This window comes from Pollicipes pollicipes, unplaced genomic scaffold (assembly GCF_011947565.3).
Source record: "Pollicipes pollicipes isolate AB1234 unplaced genomic scaffold, Ppol_2.1 Scaffold_6138;HRSCAF=7277_pilon_pilon_pilon, whole genome shotgun sequence".
In the NCBI taxonomy this organism is placed as follows: Eukaryota; Metazoa; Arthropoda; class Thecostraca; order Pollicipedomorpha; family Pollicipedidae; genus Pollicipes; species Pollicipes pollicipes.
Genome location: NW_023596818.1, coordinates 34,833,199 through 34,843,359, shown reverse-complemented (window position 1 = coordinate 34,843,359; position 10,161 = coordinate 34,833,199).

Here is a 10,161-nt window from a genome sequence, read left to right as displayed (position 1 = left end):
CTCTCTCTCTCTCTCTCTCTCTCTCTCTCTCTCTCTCTCTCTCTCTCTCTCTCTCTCTCTCTCTCTCTCTCTCTCTCTCTCTCTCTCTCTCTTGAATAAAAAGTACGACATTTTGCACTTGGAAAGTTTCTGGTTACGTTTTCAATTTTCGAACGTCACTTTTGACGCGGCTGATTGGTGGATGAAGCAGCAGTTCACCAGAAAGCATGCGTCGCCTGGACCTATTTTCGTCGAAAAATGTTTCGGATGCACCGTCGTTGCATTTTCAAAAGCGATATCTAGCTCAGCAGTTCCTATCGGCAACTGATACTTTCGAAATCAGAACTTAGAACACGGGCATACAAGCAACAATAGGCTTTTCATTGGGTAACGCTGCGCGTCGTTTCGCCTGGCGAAAACGTCTCCTTTTCTTGATTGCACTGAATATATCATTAAAATATCACACCGTGACATACTTTATGGTAAGAACGCATAGCAAGACTGCATATGATTAATTGCATGACATATCATAATCATATATTTAACATAAAAAACAAACCAAAAATGAACAACGAGCTTTTGGCCTCAAGACATCGACCGGTTGTAAACTTTCTTCCCTTTCCTTCAAACGCAAGGTTACACTCACCCCAGTGTCATCAATGACTGCTGTTCGGGAGATAACATGTCAAATCAAACGTCTGCCGAAAACATGTCTACGACTCTCTATGCATCGGTACCAATATGCGTCATTTTTTTAAGGGTTAGCTTGAAATTTCTCATGTGGATCGATTGATTTTGGTCTCGGAGCGATCACGGTTTGTTGATAAGTTTACGGTTCAGGGTTTGGATCACGGATCCAAACCGAATAAACGAATCCCACGTAAACGGACGTCTCCAAGATGTTGATTGAACTGATACGGGCCTGGTATCCCACTATCGCCACCGTAAAACCCGACACGATACGGGACTGGTACCCCGCTCCTGCCTCCATGAAACCCGACCCGGTACGGGACTAGTAGCCGGCTGTCGCCTCCGTAAAACCCGACGCACCCTTCCGTTTCGCCGCCTGTGTTTTTGCACACTACGTCTTTCAAGGGCACTTACCAGATAAACCACAGTCTCAGGTATGGCGGCGTTGACGGCCCGCTGGACAGGACGACTTTGTTAAGGCTGGCCGTGCCAGGCCTTGTCTCTGGGTTGGCCCGCTGACTCAAGCCACCCTGGTAGGTGTCCTGATTATTCGTTGACCCGATTATTGATACCCGCTCAACTAGCATCCTATCGACATACGGCCGGCGCATGCACGCCAGCTGGTTAGGTTTGTGTCTCTGGCTGTTGTTAGGAGATATTTGGAAGTGATATCGGCGCAGTTGGTGAAGTGCTCTGGATGGCCGTTTTTGTTGTACAAACCCACCACGTTTCGGAGGCTGCGGCCAATGCCCGACCTGTCTGACGAACACCGAACTGCGCCTGCCATCTGTGAATGAGGCACAGCTCTTTGCGTGCTCATGGGATCGGCTGAGTTGAGACTGGGGATAATGGGGCTGCCATGGGCTTGGAGAGAAGCTCAGTAGGGTACTCTGCGAACGGGTGCACTGCAGTACAAATATCAATAAATGGTATGGGCCCTGTTCCAAACGTGTGTTTGATGGTTAGTCAGATAGCGGGATTATGGGAATTTATCATGTTAAGGAAATATGTTCGTTTGTCTAGTCCATATGTCCATACCTTGAATGTCCATACCGTGTGAAATACGTGTCCTGAGACTCCTGACCTCGGCTCCCCGTAAGACGTGTCCTGACCTCGGCTCCGCGTGAGACGTGTCCTGACCTCAGCTCCGCGTGAGACGTGTCTTGACCTCAGCTCCGCGTGAGACGTGCCCTGACCTCAGCTCCGCGCGAGACGTGTCTTGACCTCAGCTCCGCGTGAGACGTGTCCTGACCTAGGCTCCGCGTGAGACGTTGTCTTGACCTCAGCTCCGCGTGAGACGTGTCTTGACCTCAGCTCCGCGTGAGACGTGTATTGACCTCAGCTCCGCGTGAGACGTGTCTTGACTTCAGCTCCGCGTGAGACATGTCTTGACCTCGGCTCCGCGTGAGACATCTTGACCTCAGCTCCGCGTGAGACATGTCCTGACCCCGGCCCGCGTGAGACGTGTCCTGACCTAGGCTCCGCGTGAGACGTGTCCTGACCCCGGCCCGCGTGAGACGTTGTCCTGACCTAGGCTCCGCGTGAGACCTGTGGTGGCCGCGGCTGCACGCTACCTGAGGAGACTGGCCAGCTTACCTTGACTCCACCGCAGACCTCCGCAGGCTGCCCGAGCCCGGTCAGACCTCTGGTGCTGCCTGAACAGCACCCCAACGGCACGTGCACCGGCCCCGCCGACTGCACCGGTGCCTTCACGGGCTGCTGCGACGGCCGCTGCGTCACCCTCTCCCAGAAGGCGACGTTTTGCCCGGTCAGCACTGACATCGTCGGCTGCCCCGCTGCCCAAGTTCGCCTGCTCGGATGACCACCAGTGCCCCGGCGCGCTCAAGTGCTGCCCGCTCGCTGCCTGTGGAGGCCTGGTCGCCTGCGTTTGACTGCGTCCTGCGTGTCGACCATCGACGTCGTCCTGCGGTCCTAGACGGCCCGAGGGCGCGCTGCGGCTCACGCGGACAAGAGCCTTGGCTGGGCGGGCACGAGAAGGCGCCGGCCGATGCCTGCTGGCATTGATGGCTGCAACGATATAGCAGTGTGTAGTTTGTAACCAGCCCAAGGCGACCAGCTGAGAACGCTGAAGCCGTCAGCATCCGTGCTCTTGTTGATTGCAGGAGTCCGCCAGCGGCCCAGACCTTAGTAGTGCTGTCAGCATGTACGATAGCTCCTGTTTGTTTTTCAGTTCGCACACCCTGTCGGTGGAAAATTGGTTTGGTATGGTCTCCCCCCCCCCCAAACGTGTACTCTTTGAAATCGCTCCCGCACCCCTCTGTACAAGTATTGACAATAAAAGTAAGGGCGTGGCACTCCCGCGTTCCCTGGTTTGCTGTGTTAAGTGTGACGTCCCAAAGAGTAACCTCGAATTGCTATCTATGTGAGCTAAAGGTGCGAGGACAAAGAAGTGTTGCTTGCAATAAAAGGAATCCGGGTTTAGTAGAAAAGGCATCTAGCTCGATTTATTCTCAGCTTTTGGCATAATTAGCAACAACACACGACCGTAAGCACTGTCCAAAGCTTCCCAATCTCTTCCTTGTTACCGTTACGCTTCCTCGGCTCCTGCCTTTTATGCGTAACGTGATTTGTGGAAGACCTCTGCGTACTTCGTTGACTATCCACAATCGAATGAAAATGAAAGCTCTTATGCGCGACACCCAACATTTTTTTCTGTAAAAAGCTGTCATACCTCGTTTTTCGCATATATTTGCTTAAGTGGTAAAGGTAACAGCAGCTCGCATATACTCAAATACCGAACCATTTGAGTAGGATCGCTCGAAAATGTGCCACGAGAGTGGTGCAAACACTTCACAACCATTGCCTGCTACGCCACAAGTGGATTACGGACCACGCGCCGGCACGAAGTAACCAGCAGGTCTCGGTCGGTCAAATAGATCCGTGAAGTCATAGCCGGCTCTCGAACTGGGAAACGACCGGGTATAGGGGCGTAGGTTCGGAAAATGAAATGCGGGCCGGGGGCTTATCAATGGAAGATGCCGGAAAGTACGCGCAGAATACGCCAACAAACGAATTTTCCACAGATCTGGCTCACTTTTTTCCTTAGTCCGGGGGGGGGGGCCTGGAACCTAGGCTGGAGGGGCTGAAACCCTCCCCCAAATAAGCAGGAAACTACTCTTCTGTCCGAGCAATAAGAGTGGAGATGGCAAGAAGGAAAAGCATGCAAAAAGTTTGCGTCCCACATGGTTTAGCTGCAAAACGGGCCGGGCGGGTCGGTTGCGCGGAGACAGGTGGCAGTTACCACCCTACCGAGAATCTAGAATTCCGACTAAAATTTTGGATAAGTCTTGACAACCTGTCTTTGTTCGTAGCCTCGTACAAATTTGTCCAGCGGTAGAGCTGCAGCTTTGGTGTCCGCAGGCACAGGGCTGGGCAGACTGACATGGGGCCTAGGATCTGGCACGCCGCGGACATGCGTATTCCAAAGAACAGCCTTTGCTATCTAAATGTTAAAACGTACTAAGCTAGTTTTCATTGTGGTGAGTGCCAGCTACTCGCACCCCGCTCAAGCCGCATGCATGCTGTTCCTAAAGAGCCCCGCGTATCCAGGTCATGACTGGTGCTGGCTGCACATCTGTAGAGTTGTACAACTCAAATAAAAATTCCTTCATTTTATTTAGTTGTGTTATTAGCTTATCGTAAGTGCATCATATTCCGTGTCAAACTGGCAGCGCAACTTCATAGCTTGGTGCAAACGTGGAACGTGGCCAAACTGAAGCACCTCTTTCAGACGAAACACTCAGCTGCCAACGCTGCAAGGGTGACAGGTCAAGAGCAATGTAAATGCACGCGAGCATACTCCCGTCTCACCGGAGGCACCCCACCCACACAATGCACACGTCCGTCTGCCTTGCCGTAGCCATGATCAGCGGTTCTAGCCACGTCGGCTGGTCGGCCAGACGCCACACGCTCTCTGTTCTGCGGGGCTGTAGAGCGTCGGCGGGCCGTTGCTGTACGCCGCTGTGGGTGGCATTCCTTCTGCGGCCCGGAACAGCGCTTCGCAGCAGAGACTGCAGGCTTGCGGTGTTGGACGAGCTCCGGCAGCTAGAGAATGGGACGACGCCAGCCCAGTCCCGATCAGCCTCGGCGCGGCGCACCAAGCACCAGGTGAAGTCCTCCGGCTGCCGCCTCCGTGGTGAAGGGGAAAATGCTGGACTCGTGATCCGGCGACACTGGGTCCCAGAGCGGGCGCATTATTCAGCCCGACTGAAATGGAAATGTCAGCTGGCAACCGGCCACCGATGGCCGACCCAGGCCAAGGGCGGCCGTGTCGCAGCATTGTGCGGCGGGTAAAGCCCTGGGATGAGTGTCTACGTGATTGGCCAATCATTGGCATTTCAGCGATCGCGCGACTAGCCCTGCCATCTAGCGAGAAAAGTGTCATATTACGGAGAGAATACCGGCCGGGGTGTGAAGCGCATGATATCGGGCGGCTGTAGTGCCACTTCCTCGTGTTTCCATGACTCTGAAGGAGTCCAGTGTTTTCTCGATATCAGAGGGTTGGGGACGGACATTATTTCGTCATTGTTACTTTCAGTTTGCGTATCTATTTTTTTTCAAATTCAGTGAAATGTAGAGTGCGTGGCATTCGTTGCACCCTGGTATTTGGATCAGTACCTAGTGTAAGCGTATAGACAGACGCCTCTTGTTAGCCAGGAATGTGTGCAAGGTGGGACATTTGACTTAGCTCTAACTTGAGGTCTTAGCGGGGTAGTGATAGTGGGCTAAGGATATTTATGACCACATTCCTGCCCCATTCACTGTACCTGCACACTGCAGACAGACCAGATGTGATAACCGCTAACGGGCACATTTTGTGATCTTTAAGTTTTTTGTAGCTCTGGTGCTATTTACAAATTAGCTCTGTACCACACAAATCTGCAAGCGTAGCTTATTTGAAAAGATCAAGTTGTCCCCAGTGTTGTGCCGATCAAAGTCTCACAGGGCTTTTCTACGCGCGTATAGCGTCGCGGCACTGGTCTGTCCACCACGGAACAGGGGGACGACGTGGAGCGCCAGATGTACGTGGTATGCTTTCTTCTGCCGATTGTAAGATTGTGGGGGTAAGCTTCTCTACCGATGCAGACTCAGCCACCGAAACGGAAGCCAACCTGGTTTCTACCCGTGCCTGAAGCTCATCCCAGTCAGCCTGTCTGGGATTCCACCGTTGTGGACTGGAGCCGGGAGCTGCTCCGTTCTGGTTACGCAACTAGGCGGGGTAGTGATCATTACCAAAGGAGTCCAATCCTGGGTGGCGTAGGGGAGGACCCATGGGTAAGGGTCTGCTAGACATCTGAGGACCAGCGGGGGGCTCCACTGGTCTTCTGGGCAATGGGCTGTGGGGGACGGACTCCTGTTCGCCCCGGACACACGGTTCGCCGCCTTTGCCTGTTCTTGTTCGGCCAAGCGCGCCCGCTTAGCATTGGGGGCGCGCCTGCCCGCCTCGTGCCGCTCCAGCTTTTCCAACACCCGCCTGCATGCTTTCGCTAGTGGTGTCGGAGGCGACGCAAACAGCGGAGCACACGAAGCGGAGGCGGACGAGGCTGGTGAAGGAACAGACGCGGAGGCCGGTGGAGCCCGCGGGCCACGGCCGCGCCGGACCACCGTCCGACCCTCCTCTCCGGCAGGAGACAGAGAGTCGGCAACCTCTCCGGCGTCGGGAGAGTCAGCAACATGATAGGTGTCGCCCGGCCCGGCACCGGGGAGGGAGCAGGGGGCTTAACCCGAACGCCAACGTCCACCACAGACTGGTCGGTCGGCGAGGAGGGAGTTCCTTCTGCCGGCTGGGAGTTCGGTGTACGTGCTGAAGGTGCAACTGTAGACCAAACGACCTCAGGAGTCCCACGAGCTAGATGACAGTCATCTGCTTGATGACGTTGTTATGCAGCAAAGCAGTTTTTGCTTTCGATGCATTCCAGAACTTAGAGTGACTCGGGCCATATAGGTCCATGGCTTCTCGGAAAGATATGTTTTTGGGCGTTTTCAGCGAAAATACCTCCTTTTCTCCGGCAAACGCTGGGCACGCACAGTCTAACACAGTGTGCGGTGTTTGGTCCCTGCCACAATTGACGCAATAAAGCTGGTCAGCGGTGCGGTTGTCGCTCAGGTGGGTGGTGGACGAACACTTGCTGCACACTGGATTATTGCGACAATGGGGCTTCGCATGACCGAACCGTTGACATTGGAAGCAGCGCATTGGGTTGGGAATAAAAGGATGGAGTTTCACGCGGGCATAGCCCACACGGATATCTGATGGTAGATCTGGACGATTGAAAGTGAGGATGATGTCGGTAGCATTCAGTTCTCCTCCTCTCCTGACCAGGATTCTACGCGCGGCGGCTACGCCGAATTCCGAAAGCTCCCCGACAATTTCGCTCTCACTTACATCACGGTGGTCAAAACAATGTACAAACGCCTCTAGGTGAGGTTTTTGTGTTCTGTGGTGTTACTGTCAAAGCTACGGTTTTGCCATGATTCCCGTTCTCATCACGAATGCTATAAATGAACTCCTTCGCTTCTAATGAACGCTTCGCCTCCAGACTACTGGCGAACTCTACCTCGATGTTGCCATCCCTCAGCTTGTCCCCTCTCGTGATGTTTCCAAACTTATCACAGCCATTCCGCCGTTGGAAAGGCGACAGGGTGGAAAGCTTTACATCTCCGCTGGAGAAGATCAGAATCCCATGGCAAGGGGGGGGGGGGGGGCGAATCCCTCTCGCACCTGGGCCTTAGCGCTGTCCGACCTCCTTTCGGGGCCGGGCGTCTGTTGAGTTTTGATAAGCCATGCGATTTCTAGCAAGCATTCGGCACCGGGCCTCCCCGCCGACCTGGGAGCCCAACTGAGAGACGGTCCACGGCCATGCTCTTTTTAAGATCCAAAGCCCTCTGGTTTCTGAGTTATATGCCCGCAAAAGTGCGAAAAGATTTATTGAGAAACTACTTCAAGGTCACCTTGGCATTGATGTCGTCATGGAAACGTCATACGGTTGCCGCCATATTACAGGCTGTTTTCTGCTTTTGGTCAAAACAGCGTGGCCGCTCATACATTCGCAAGAGCAATGATGCGGCACCCATGATACAATCCGGGGAAGGTGATTGGATGTCAGTTAGATTTCGCTGCTGAATGTGTGTCGCGAACGTAAGCGTGAGCACTTCCGGGTTATACACCACTCGTCGCCAACGGGAAATTCCTCGTTAGTTCTAGACCATAGGTTGATGTTATAAAGAGAGAACGACACAGTCTGCAGCAAAGTACCGCACCGATAAAAAGAACAGCACTCTCCCGAATGTTATGAAAACACAAGACACGACTGCGAATCTGCCCTTTTTTCTTCTGCTGGCGTTTTCTTTTCTACTGACACTTATTACAGACAGCCCGGCTGGCGCCTTGTGTACCGGAGCGAAGAACCTTACACGGGTTTATGGGTTGGCAAAGCGTTCGAAAAGTAGGGAGATATTACAGGAATCTCAGAAATATATATACATTATATATATATATATATATATATATATATATATATTGCTACATATTTAACCATATTGTAGGACAAATTTAAATCTTGAGCAAAAAATTGTGTCATTCAAGTATAACCTCCTGAGTCGTATTAATATGAACCCACGTTGGGACTTTGTTTTGAGCGGAGCCCACGGTGAAATGCGGTGTTATAACCGAAAACCTGTGCGGAAATTACGGGAAAACCTGCAATTTGAAAGTCACGCGGGTGGTGCAAGTGTAGGATCACACTTATTTGACAGCTTTGCAAAATTATGCCACTTAAAAATTATGAAAATGTGGTGTAAAATTATTATGGATGCACACATGGACGTCGTAACAAATTTTGTATGTAGACAAGCATTGCTTAAGAATCATCATTGCCATTGTCACTGCGACTTGTATGAGATGCTGGGTGCTGAGAGAGGTGGAGAAGTATTGCGGGTGGCCTCTTAGATACCATTTATTTTTATCATGAGCCTTATGTGCACCAGTAGCCTCATCACCTTGCATTTCGCCCATCTAAGCATAACTACATGCACTTGTCATGTCTCCAGCGTTGTGCAAGGTCAGGAGGCTTGCAGCGCCATTCTGCTACATGTAAAATTTGCTTGTTATGCAAGTTGTATTACTTGTATGAACAATATTTTTGAGTGAAGCAGCTTGATGACTGCAGCATGTTGCATGGCTGTGGAACCAGAAGACGTGTTGGCATCTCTGTCACCTATGTTTTGTGGATTCCCAAAACAGGCTGAGCAAGTGGTGTCACTTATTGGCTGTGTGCTTTGCTTCAAGTGATTTGTATATTGTATCATGTGTTTTTGGTTAGCCATATGTCAGAAGCGGAGTTATTACAAGAATGCGTGCTTGAACCATCTTTTCATGATATGATTTATTATGAAAGCAGCAGTGACTGTAGCACAAAAACCGTACCATTGTTCGTTATGTCATGCCACAGTACAGCACTGAAGTAGCTCCACGATGACGCTGTTGACCCGTGCCATTACACAGTGTAGCACATTGATTGACTTCTCTATGCCAAGCCCTTGAGACAACAGCTTATAATTTATGAATGACTGGCAACAACTGTTTTGACAATGCTAAAGGACTATCACCAGCGAGGTTGCCGTTGCACCACAATGGTTCTATCAGGGTTAGCTAGTAGTTGCATAAATAATCCTAAGCAAGAAAAAACATTCTTGGTAGCTCAGCCTTACCATCTTTACGTAGAAATAACAATGCTTTGGCAATCAATTCATAGCAATGTTACGGAGCAATTTATTTTCCATGCAACTGCATTTCCAGCCCCAAATTATACAGAAAGTAACTACTGTGCACACCACATGATGTCAGTGCTAGGGCTACAGCACTGCAGGCCAGGATAAGTCAACAATACAGTATTAACATCCTCAACAGGCCTTGGCAGGTTTCGGTAAGAGATTCATGACGCTATATGACAGTCCTCACAGCATATCGTGCTTTGATGTTAATCATCTGCCCTAAAAGCTGGCGATCGCTACATTGCGTATGTCAAACAGCCCACCAAAGCTTCTGTTACGACCAGAACCGAGACAACAAATCCATGAACAAGCCATTCACTAATCCATCACCCAACACAGCGCCCGCGACGATATGGTCCGGTTGGCGTCAGCTTTCGTACGTTCGAGGTATTCTTTAAGTATGGCTGTCAAATGCTGCCGGGTATTGCTGTCGTCATAAAACGATTCCATGACGCCATCAAACAATGACGTAACGGGGCGCAATTTCACAAACTTTGAAATTTTGCTACTTAGGGTCATTTTTGGACCTTAAAAGCTTACTAATACTTACAAGTAAGCGTTTCCCATCAGATTTGATGCTTATCTCAATTCTTTAAACGTGGAACATTCCCTTTAAGCCGCCGCGCACGGTCAGGCGCCCCAAGCGGAGTCCCGCAAGGAGCACCCCGCCGCAGCGCAAGCGACAAACCGCTAGGCCCG